The sequence below is a fragment of the Thalassophryne amazonica genome, chromosome 11, assembly GCF_902500255.1.
Source record: "Thalassophryne amazonica chromosome 11, fThaAma1.1, whole genome shotgun sequence".
NCBI lineage: Eukaryota > Metazoa > Chordata > Actinopteri > Batrachoidiformes > Batrachoididae > Thalassophryne > Thalassophryne amazonica.
In genome coordinates, this window is record NC_047113.1 from 30,650,082 (window position 1) to 30,662,339 (window position 12,258).

General features: G+C 39.3%; 1 protein-coding gene across 16 annotated transcripts in view; it reads right to left on the reverse strand.

Moving 5' to 3' along the window:
- LOC117519820 (protocadherin gamma-A11-like) overlaps positions 1 to 12,258 on the reverse strand; it is a 911,360-nt gene that overhangs the window by 613,070 nt on the left and 286,032 nt on the right. The window lies entirely within an intron of this gene.

The window sequence follows — 12,258 nt, forward strand, 5'->3', positions numbered from 1 at the left end:
AAAAATGCATAGCACCCCCCCCCCCCACACACACACTTACATTTCATTGCATAAAGTATGAACTCAGTATATTTCGTTTTGTATGGTCAACCTCATTTCCTTTGTGAATTTACATCATTATTTCATGTGAGGCCTGCAAAACATTCCAAAAGGACAGGGATAATTTATTTAAAATATAAGGAGACAATCATCACTTTTATAGCCAGTTTTTGTGAGACATGTCAGAGGATAGAAACATGAATGTTTCCAAGTCTTGGACTTTGTTGCCATCAATCATTAAGAAATATAAACAAAATGGTATTTCCTTTGTGAACCTACATCATTATTTCATTTAAGGTCCTCAACACATTCCAAAAAGTGGAGATAGGGATAATTTATCTAAAATATAAAGAGTCAATCATCACTTTTACAGCCAGTTTTCGTGAGACATGTCAGAGGATAGAAACATGAATGTTTCCAAGTCTTGGACTTTGTTGCTATCAATCATTAGGAAATATAAACAAAATGGTATTTCCTTTGTGAATCTACATCATTATTTCATTTAAGGCCCTCAACACATTCCAAAAAGTGGAGACAGGGATAATTTATCTAAAATATAAGGAGTCAATCATCACTTTTACAGCCAGTTTTTGTCAGACGTTTGAGGATAGAAACATGAATGCTTCCAAGTCTTGGACTTTGTTTACATCAATCATTAAGAAATACAAACAAATGGTATTTCCTTTGTGAATCTACATCATTATTTCATTTAAGGTCTTCAACACATTCCAAAAAGTGGAGAAAGGGACAATTTATCTAAAATATAAGGAGTCAATCATCACTTTTACAGGCAGTTTTTGTGAGACAACAGAGGATAGAAACATGAATGTTTCCAAGTCTTGGACTTTGTTTACATCAATCATTACGAAATACAAACAAAATAGTATTTCCTTTGTGAATTTACATCATTATTTCATTTAAGGCCTGTAACAAATTCCAAAAAGTGGAGAAAGGGACAATTTATCTAAAATATAAGGAGTCAATCATCATTTTTACAGCCAGTTGTGTGAGACACGTCAGAGGATGGAAACATGAATGTTTCCAAGTCTTGGACTTTGTTTACATCAATCATTAAGAAATACAAACAAAATGGTACATCTGTGTCAAGTAGGCAGTTGTCAAGCATTGAGTAACCATGCTGTAAGAAGACTAGTGAGGGAAGCCAACAAGACACCCAGATATCTCGGCAGGAGTAACCCAGTCTCACGGCAGTTCGTTGACTGAGTTATGAAATGTACATTAATCTATGAATTTGTGACGGGGGTAAGAAAAATGGGATATTTTTTGTAAGGGGGGCATGAATTTATTTTATGATGGGAAGCACAAAATGTGGGGTGAAGGGGGGTCTGGGGTTGTCATGAACAATGTTTGGGGAGGATACACACTTACACTGTGGTTATGGCTAGAGTTAGGAGAAGGGGAAGATTATAAATAGCAAAATAAATAAAGCATGTCACGAAAAGCAAGCACTTTTCATGACGTGGGCACAAAAAAAAAACAAAAAAAAAAAAAAAAAAACGGGCTGGCAGGAGTTATAGATGACTGAGGTTTTGGCTAGAGAATACATACATAGTGCAATTTTTGTCTCCTGCATCACCGGTTATACTGTTTCATAATGAAATGGTTCAAAGGAGGATTTTCTTTAGACAAACATGCAAAATTTCTGCAGTTTGCCAGAAGACACATGGGAAACTCAAGTCTAGATTTACCTGTTTGTTTTACAAGCCTTCTCTACTCCACTCAAACAAGAAGTTGTAAATGGGGATGCAACAGACAAATATTGCATCATTCCCAGGTTCTTCACTCACAGTAACTGAAAATTCTTTCAGAACTGTCATGGCAGCTATAGAAGTATACTCACTGAATGCTTGTGTTTTCCGAGTACTCGCAGAATGCAGTCAGTAATTTTCGACTACCTGGGGGTGAAATTAGACTGCTCCAATCACTGATCAGCAAGTAGCTGGAGCTGCATCTTAGAATCATATTACAAGCTTCTTCCCTGGCACAGAGAGCAGTGTCATATCCTCATAATAGACGCAATCCAGAATATCAGACCTTTTCTTTCCAGATTGAAACAAGAAGTCCTTTCTTCTAATCTGCAGTGGTATCAGTCAGGACTGAGCCAACCTCCAACAACATTGCAGTGGTATGAGATGTAGATGTGGAGGAACTGAGTGCTTTGATTCCTCGGTAAGCAGGCAAAGGGTCATGAGACTACAGATGGTGAGTCTCACAGATTCCTTTAACAAACACCTCCTTATCCTCTTTCACGGCCATCACAGCCTGCTTTCTTACATCCCTATACAGCCAAGAATTCCCTTCAAGCTGTGCAAAAAACACTATTACAGACATGTAATGGTTTTACAGAGTATGTTTATGTACTTGCAAATTTATAGTGTGGTGTGTACAGCACAGCCCAGTCTCACTTTTTTTTTCATGCTCCCATGACGAAATTAGTCAAATTTTCATGACAGGGTTTTTTTAATCTCACTATTACTAACCCTACTCCTACCCCCAACCCTAACCTTAACCATAACCTAAACCTACTCCTTCCCCCCACCCTAACCATAATCACCCGAGCCCCCGCTTCACTTTTAATTTCGTGCAGCCATCACAGAAGGAATTATAATGAATTTGTGCTGCCATGACAAAAATGAGGCGCTTTTCGTCACAATATCACGAACCAATAGATTAATGTATGTTTTGTGGTGCTGAATCACGACATGCCATGAGACTGGGTTGGCATATAGGGTATGCATCAGACCTTGGATGAATTCATCTGTATATTTATTTATTTTGGGTTTGGGACTCTTGGTAGGAGAAACCATGATTTTGTTAAGATGGGACCTTTTTTTAAAGTCTAATTTAATGCAGCTCAAGGAAATTTGCAATTAAACTGGATACAGATCATTTAAATGGTACCCCCTTTAACACAATCAGCATCAGAGTGTATTTACACCATGTTTAGATTCAACTTATTCACTGCAGTGTATATTAGGGACACTGTTAGCTTTCAGTGTTAAATCACATATAATTACAATCACAAATTTATTTAACAGCAGGCTCACAAATGATCACGATGCACTGACATTATTTGATTGGCCTATCATCACATTTGTCATACATATTTGCACTGAAGATAGGACCTTGTATTACCCTAAACCATCAAGATTCACCTCACCCGCTGCCCACACAATTCTTTCCTCTTCTGGTGTGCTGCTCTGCTCACCCACACCCAGTCTGCCCACAGCAATGATAATGTCTAATAGACTGGGAGAAGACAGTGACTCACTCGGTTGCTGCTGCCAGGTGGGTAGATACAGAGTGACTTTTCACACTTCCAAGTGATGAAGAGGAGGAGGTGAAATGGAGAGATAACAGCCAGATATTCATTGAAAGAAGACAAATTACTGCTAAACATAATAGTATATATATATGCTAGAAGGATATATGTTCAGGAATAACAAAAAGCTCCATTTACTTATGAAATACAATACATATATTTTATATATATATATATATATATATATATATATATATATATATATATATATATATATATATTATATATATATATATATATATATATATATATATACACACACACACACAGGGTGGGCCAATAAAATGTTACCACTTTTTTTTCGTACACAAGTTTTTGAAATGAGAACTTATTCAAAAATTTTGTTTACAGACTTGTAACAGAAGCATCAAATTAACATTTGATACCAAAAGGCTTCCCACTTTGTTTCTTGTTTTCCGAACAGTTCAATAACTGATGACATGTTCAATCCACGGTCCTCTTTGGATTACAACTGCAACACACACATTGAAGTTTGTGATGACATTGCCAAACATCTCAAGAGAGATTCCCCGAATTTCCTGACGGATGTTGGTCTTCAGGGCCTCAGTGGTCTGTGGGTTGTTGTAGTACACTCTCTAATTGTACAAATTAAAAAAGTGGTAACATTTTATTGGCCCACCCTGTATATATATGCACACATTTTGTTTTGCACCACTGCAAAATTGTGGTAATGGCTGAAATTGGACAATTCTACCATTATGTGTAACTATTTCAACTGCTGAAACAAATTATCCACATGACAATGCAAACCTGTGAACACACTAAACCTTCAGAGCTTTAATAAACATTTGAATATCTCGTACAGCATACTTGTTTAATGCACCCATCTCTTCCAGCCTTAAACTACAGATGGTAAAGATGTGGCTTATTTTTATTAATATTATTATTCCATTCAGTGATGATTTTGATGAATTACCCTTATTCCACCTCCCTGTAGGGGTGGCGGCCAATTGGTTAGTGCCCTTGTTTCCAGTGCAGAAGACCATCCCAGCCAATTTTCCATGTAATGTGGAGTTATGTCAGTAAGGGCATCTGGTGTAAAACATGTACCAAATCAACATGCAGATCCCCATTGGATCTGCTGTGGCAACCACTGAGTGAAACAAGAGAGAAGTTGAAGGGACTTACTTACCCTTACTCCACCTCTCTCTCTCTCATCCTAAACATCCACATGTTATTTTCCATAGAAAATACTCCAATTGCACATCAATTAATTTATATGTCTGTGCCTTTTTATAGTCATAGCCTCTTTCTAAATAAACTCTGCTCAAACCTCAAACATACTCCCCCACCCCTACCCAGTTGTATCTCATTTCACTAGCTAGCCTTCTTCTACAGAAACAGCCATTTGAGAACATTGCCAAGGGACACATGAAGGTCTCAAACAGAGGAACTGTGCCGGAGATAATACAGCTCCTTGCTGCAATAAATTAGGAGACAGAATTTGAAGTTTATCATGTCTGAATACTCCACTTTTCACTTTTTTCTTCCAGAATATTAATATCCTCAGTCCTTTAATTATTCAGAATGGCCACAATATTAATAACACTCCTTTGCTAAGACTCAGTCTCATTAATATTGTAAGTCAGCCACTCTAAATGCCATTCATATTACCTCCCCCTCAGCCCTATTTTCATATTCAGCTTCAGTGAGCTAGACAGTAACAGAGGTCAAAAATAGGTCACAGCCTAATATGAAGCAGTATTTGTTCCTTCACTCAACAAATGTACAATCATTCAAACAAGACAGATAATGTGGCTAAGTAAATATGTTAACTACTCCAATAAATTTGCTGCAGTGTCTGTAAAAAAAACCCTCAAAATGTCAGATCATGTTTGGATTTGGATTCCTCTCGATTCTGCTGTCATTTGGAATGGCAAGAAATGCCATCACCAAATAAATGTGTCTTTGTATAATGTTTGATTAGTCAGATATAACCATAATTATATTTTACCATTGATGGAATTTATAATGGTAGAAAAGTCAAGGTACTACAAATAAATATTTCTTTATAAATCACAATATAGAGGGAGAATGCAGAGAAAATATCTGGAGGCAGTTGTGTTGATACACGGCATCTTTTTTGGCCAGGCATGGTCTCTTTATCATAAAAAAGTTAAATAAACCAAAATAAATGAATTAGAAAAATGCAATTAAAAAGAAAGCCTTAAGAGAGCGAGAAAGTGAGAATAAAGTGATTTAAATTAAGATGAACAGAAAGAATAGAATTAAGTGATTCTTTACAACTTAATTATTTATTCACTGGGACTACTTGCATTACTTAAGAATGAATACAATAAATTTCAAAGACAGCACTCCATCTCATGGCAGTGAAATGGGGTCAAAACAATTAACATGGATTTTATTTATTCAATGGAAAACTGCATGTTTTGTGAAATGTATGTTGTTTTGTTTATTTTATTTTCACACTTAATCTCATGATCACTGTGGATGTTAAACACAAGTACATGATTTTACTGTGATGCTGGCCCTTTGTCTCTGTCTGCAGAATTCTGAGCAGAGGTGGGAGAAGGAGACAGACATTGAAATTGGTCCCTCTGTTGGAAAACACCGGTAGTGCAAGAATTGGACACGTGATCATCGCACCACCACCCATGAAGCACCAAGTCAAAAGATTTTAACATAATCCCAGCCATGCATGGAAGAAAGAGAAAAATACATGAACAGAGGCAGGGAAACAAGAAAGAGAGAGGCAACACACACACACACACACACACACACACACACACACACACACACACACACACACACACACACACACACACACACACACACACACACACACACACACACACACACACACACACACACACACACACACACACACACACACGTCTGTGACCATAGCCAGATCATTTCTCATGTCTGATGCAGTGAATGCAACAGAAAACGTGAGCTATAAAATAAAGCACCCTCTGGAGGTGAGATGGGAAAGACCAGCACCAAGGGCATTAAAAAGTGAGTGCACATTTACGACATTTATGAGATGCAGATTGCCAGGCTATTCAGTTACAAGCAAAATACTTAATTAATACATAATGTGCCAATGCAATGGAATACACCTTGTAATATAATATAAAGCAATGCTAAAATACCATCGGCCGTATGAGCATAAAAATAGGAAATAGAATGTGACCTTTTGGCACCTTAAAATAGGTCAAGGTTAGCCATATTTGAACTTGTCCTAGGTCTGTGCCCCAAGAATGTCCCCTGTGAATTTGAAGACCCTTGCAGTAATAGTACTGGACTTATGCTGACCACAGACAGACGCACAGACGCAAAGTCTTTGGAGGACCCGATGGCCATATTTTGGCCTTGGGTAAAAATAGAGAAAGTCTTATAACAGCAAACACCGACTGATTAATTGCATTTTAATGTTATGGTTTATTCCAGAAAGTTATGCCTCATAGCTCTCATTGTCACAATGTCTTTGAAAAAACTTCCCCACATTTACATTTCAAAAAGAAAGCCCAAAGGTGACCACAATCCTCAGGTGAACACACTGAGGGATGGTGGGGACATTCTCTCTCAGTGCGTTTGTTTGCACCGATCCCTTGTGTATTTTTTGCTTTCAAAGTAAAGGTCAAGAGACAACTAAAAACAGCCCAAAACCCTCTCTATGGGGCACAACAAGAGTTAAACAGTTCCTTGCTCTCCTGCTTCTGCATGAATCAAACATGAATTTTGTAGTGGCATGAAACAAAGCTATCTGGAAAAGCAGACAGGCTTGTGCGCTCCCCTCTTAGGATGCTGTGGCTTTGTTATCCTTGCCGGATGGAAGAGGATGAAACCCGTGGTTCTGAGCATGACAAAGCTAATCTAATGACTGCAACAACACCCGGATGCCACTAAGAGGGAGCACAGATGGAAAGCGGGGTTAGTGAAAACAGGTGAAAATGGAATGGTGATGAGAAGTTTTTTTTTTCTTCTTTTTCTTTTCATCTGTAACTAATTTGTAAGCCTGTGATGCTCTCACTTAGCTGCAGGGTGTGTATTTAATGTGTTTTGCATCTTTCTCATCCACAGTGTTTTCTCACCATCTGCAAGGCTCCAGGCTGCATTGCTTTATTTTTGTCTTCCTCTAAAGCCCTCTTTCTTATGCAGAGGGTTTAATTGCACATACTTTTCTCTTTATGTGACTTTGAATGTGTGCTCAAGATTGTGCATGTAACTGGTCCATGTCTTTCCTCTTCTCTCTCTCCTACCTCATACTCTGTTTCTTTCCATCTTGTCACATGCTGGAATAGATGTCTGGGTTGGGGGGGGGGGGGGGGGGTACATGCTGGTAGCTCCCTGGAAAAAGACTAGTACATCATCTCATTACTGTTCAGAGTAGTCTCCATGGTAACCGCAGATGGTAGAGCTTCACTCAAACAAAGGACACGCCCTTGTAATGGAGAGAAACAGGAAGTGTTATGCATAATATAGAGATCATGAAAGATGGAGAGAGAGGAGTTAGTGAGAAAAATATGTATTTTGAATGTTATGTCACTGCTTCTCATAAATGCTTCATCTTGGTTTTATTTTTCAATCATCTGCACACGAATATGTCCATATTCTGAAACACTCCACACATGTATTATTAAATTGAAAAAAAGGGGAGGGGTAAGAGAATACACACCTACTGCAACAAGGCAACACGGTGACCTAAAAACTCCATGGATAATCCTCCTCTCTTCGTTCACCCTTGACTTTGCCCCACCCAACGGCTTTGGCCATGATTGGCATTAGGTGTTTTCTGCCGCGCCCAGCCGCAGAGCAAGAGGGGAGAGTGATGGATCCAAGCAGAGCTCATACCTCAATTGGTACTCAAGCTCCCTCCTCCTCCTGCTGCTGCTGCTGCTGCTGCAGAGACTAGCGGAAAGTTACCTAACCCTCCCCCTCTCTTCACTCACATTCACAGAGAGCTGCAGTAAGAGATGGACTGGAACACTTTTATGCCGACATTCCAGGCGGATATTGTTCCTGGAGCCACAGAATGCAGTGTGGACATGAGTTCTACATATGAGAAACATAAAGCATCTTCTGGTGCAGCGCTGTCATATCTCAATCACACGCTAACCCCAGCACCTGCAATATGTACAGTGTGTGCACGCAGAAATTCCCCACTGTCATCAACCAGCCACCTGAATCCAGCTTGGACTGGACAGACTGTTTGTTTGTCCTGGGCCACTCCCTGAAATGAGGTCATAACATCAGAGTGACAAACACACTTGAAAGCATTACAGATCAACAGGCAACACATGGGAGCTCAACCTCACTGATTATATCCTGCACTCTACTGATATTGTGCATTTTAAAATATGCATAAAATAGCCAGTTTAACATGAAGTATGTTCAGTCAGTCAAAGCAGAATGCATGACATGCTTAAGCATCATTTTGCATGACTAGATCAGGGTTTCTATTGCACCCATTAAGGATGTTAATATATTAAATTGTGTTTACATCACTGTGAGGCTGATAGCACACATCTGCAGAGATCAACGCTAATTCCCTGTTAGTTCTCTCAGCTGCTCCCCTTCAAGGGCAGTGCTGCTGGAGGAGAGGGGGATGGGCAAGAGGTCTGGTTAGCATGGAGGAAGAAGAAGAAGGGAAAAGGGAACAAGCGCAATGTCAATAAATATATCATAGACATAACATTATACTGAAAAGAAGAATAGGGGGTGTAGAAAACAGAAGAATGAAGACAAAATGAAATTACTATTATGAATTTGGAGGTTTTGAGCATACCTTAAAATGAATCATAATACCACAATGACTCCTTTATGAGGCAGTCAATAAAACCAATGGATAGCAAAATTTTCCCAAACAAATTGTTTTTTTTCTTGTCAGTACACAGCTTTGTCACAATCAAAAGGACAGACAGACAGACAGACAGTTAGACAGATAGACGGATAGATAGATACGAGGTCTGTCCATAAAGTATCGTACCTTTTATTTTTTTCAAAAACTATATGGATTTCATTCATATGTTTTTACGTCAGACATGCTTGAACCCTCGTGCGCATGCGTGAGTTTTTCCACGCCTATCGGTGACGTCATTCGCCTCTGAGCACGCCTTGTGGAAGGAGTGGTCCCGCCCCCTCGTCGGATTTTCATTGTCTGGAAATGGCGGGATGAAAAGGACTTTTTTTCCATCAGAATTTTTTCAGAAGCTGTTAGAGACTGGCACCTGGAAACCATTCGAAAAATTTATCTGGCTTTCAGTAAAAATTTTACGGGCTTCACAGAGAATAAGGACTTTAACTACAGCTTTAAGGACCCCTTTAAGGACGGTCGGTGCGCCGCGCTGCGAGCTGCGACGATGCGGCACAAACCACTGGATCATTTCTAAGCTGATGTCTCTGTGGATACGAGACCATCGTGTGCTCTTTCTCTGGTTATCACAAGACGTGGACATCAGCCATTTTCCGGCAGATTTCACTTTTAACAAGAGATTTTGTCATGGAAAGCCTCCGCGCGTCACGACCGATTCGCTGATGAAGCGAGACAAAGGAACACCTCCGTTTCGGAGTGTTAGAGGACAAGTTGGGACATGTCTATCTCGGCTTTCAGTGCTTACCAGTCGAGTGAGTATAAAATAACTTGTGGAGAGCTGAACATGTCCCAACTTGTCCTCTAACACTCCGAAACGGAGGTGTTCCTTTGTCTCGCTTCATCAGTGAATCGGTCGTGACGCGCGAAGCCTCCGCACGGCTTTCCATGACAAAATCTCTTGTTAAAAGTGAAATCTGCCGGAAAATGGCTGATGTCCAGGTCTTGTGATAACCAGAGAAAGAGCACACGACGGTCTCGTATCCACAGAGACATCAGATTAGAAATGATCCAGTGATTTGTGCTGCATCGTCGCAGCTGCAGCGCGGCGCACCAACCGTCCTTAAAGGGGTCCTTAAAGCTGTAGTTAAAGTCCTTATTCTCTGTGAAGCCCGTAAAATTTTCACTGAAAGCCAGATAAATTTTTCGAATGGTTTCTAGGTGCCAGTCTCTAACAGCTTCTGAAAAAATTCTGATGGAAAAAAGTCCTTTTCATTCCGCCATTTCCAGACAATGAAAATCCGATGAGGGGGCGGGACCACTCCTTCCACAAGGCGTGCTCACAGGCGAATGACGTCACTGACAGGCGTGGAAAAACTCACGCATGCGCACGAGGTTTCAAGCATGTCTGACGTAAAAACATATAAATGAAATCCATATAGTTAAAAAAAAAAAAAAAAGGACCATTAATTTATGGACAGACCACATAGATCCTATTTTGCAATACTGGAAGAAATGAAGTTATTTGTGTGTTAAACAAATATTTTCCCCAAACAACAGACTTTTTGCTAGGAGACTAGATAGTCCATAACTGAAACAAAACAAAACTGAAGTTTATTAAAATAAATATTTTAATGTTCACACATATAAAAGTGGAAGTTAAATCATACACAGAACAGTTATATCTCCCAAAAAACATATATCATATTTCTAAGAAGCCACCTTTCCTTGTTGCAATTGCAGTTATACAAATGCTCAATGTCTCATGGAACCTAAAATCAAGAAATGTCTCTTTTACAAATATGGATTGTCTGTAAACAGAATGACACTACTGCTTTGAACTTAATTTAAGAGAAGACTCAATCTTTAATATAAACTTAAAAAGGACAGGCTGCAATACTAAACTATATGTATGTGTGCATGTCTAAATCCAAACCAAGTCAAAGTAACAGCCACATAATGGGACATAAGAAAGTTATAACAGTTTGTCAACTTTGGCCCCAGTGTGGATGTGCACTGTTAGGTTCTGTCTGACCACAAAATAAGATTTGCCACAATTCTTTTATATTGTGTCACATTGCTTTTGTTGAGTTGATCTCTATCACAAATGCAAGTTTTTAAAATGTGTTATTACAGATCATCACATGTCAAAAACAGCTCAGTATATATCAAGTTTCAAAATAAGAACACATTCATGCATTCATTTTCAAGGGTAACAGGGGGCTTTAGCCTATCCAAGCAGTCATAGGGCAAGAGGTGGGGTACACCCTGGACAGAATGCTTGTCCATACATAGACAGACAATCTCCTTCACACTTGCACACACACCCACTGTCAACTTAGAGTCACCAGTTCATCTAAACTGGGTATCGTTGGAAGTGGGAGGAAGCCGGCGCACCCGGAGGGAACCCACACAAACATGTGAACATGCAAACGCCACACAGAAAGGACCAGATGGGAAGCGATCCCACAACCTTTTTAAGAGCAGCATCTCACCTGTAATTTTCAGTTACCTTACATGCACCTGAAATTATATATGTAAAAGTGCTCGCTCTCGCACACACACAACCTATACAAGAAATACATGATTATTTGGGATACTCTGCACTCTGTTCGTCACGACATTTAAGAAACACTCAGGTGTTGCCCATGCACTTTGACTCCAACTTTTTTTTTATTTTTAGGAATGTTTTAACTACCTCTGATTCTTTGCTGTTATCAGCCCTGAGGTTTATGCAGCACACAAGTGCTTGTGATTTCAGCACCAAGGACAGCACTTATGCAGAAATCTGAGAGAAAATAACAAATCTGGCATATATATAATAACAGATTAGTACAAATATAAAAATTTCTGAACGCCAGCAAAGCTAATTATTATTATCCTTTTATTCATGACAAAATAATATTCAGCAAAAGCAGATCAGGTCATATCAAATCATGTCTAATGTGCCCTGATACTGTACATCACTGCATTTGCCACGCTATGTAAGCAACCTGGATTCTGATTGGCAACCACCCAGGAACTGACATCTGTCAGCCATGTGATACTTGAGAATCCCCTTCACCTTTTCCACTTGCTT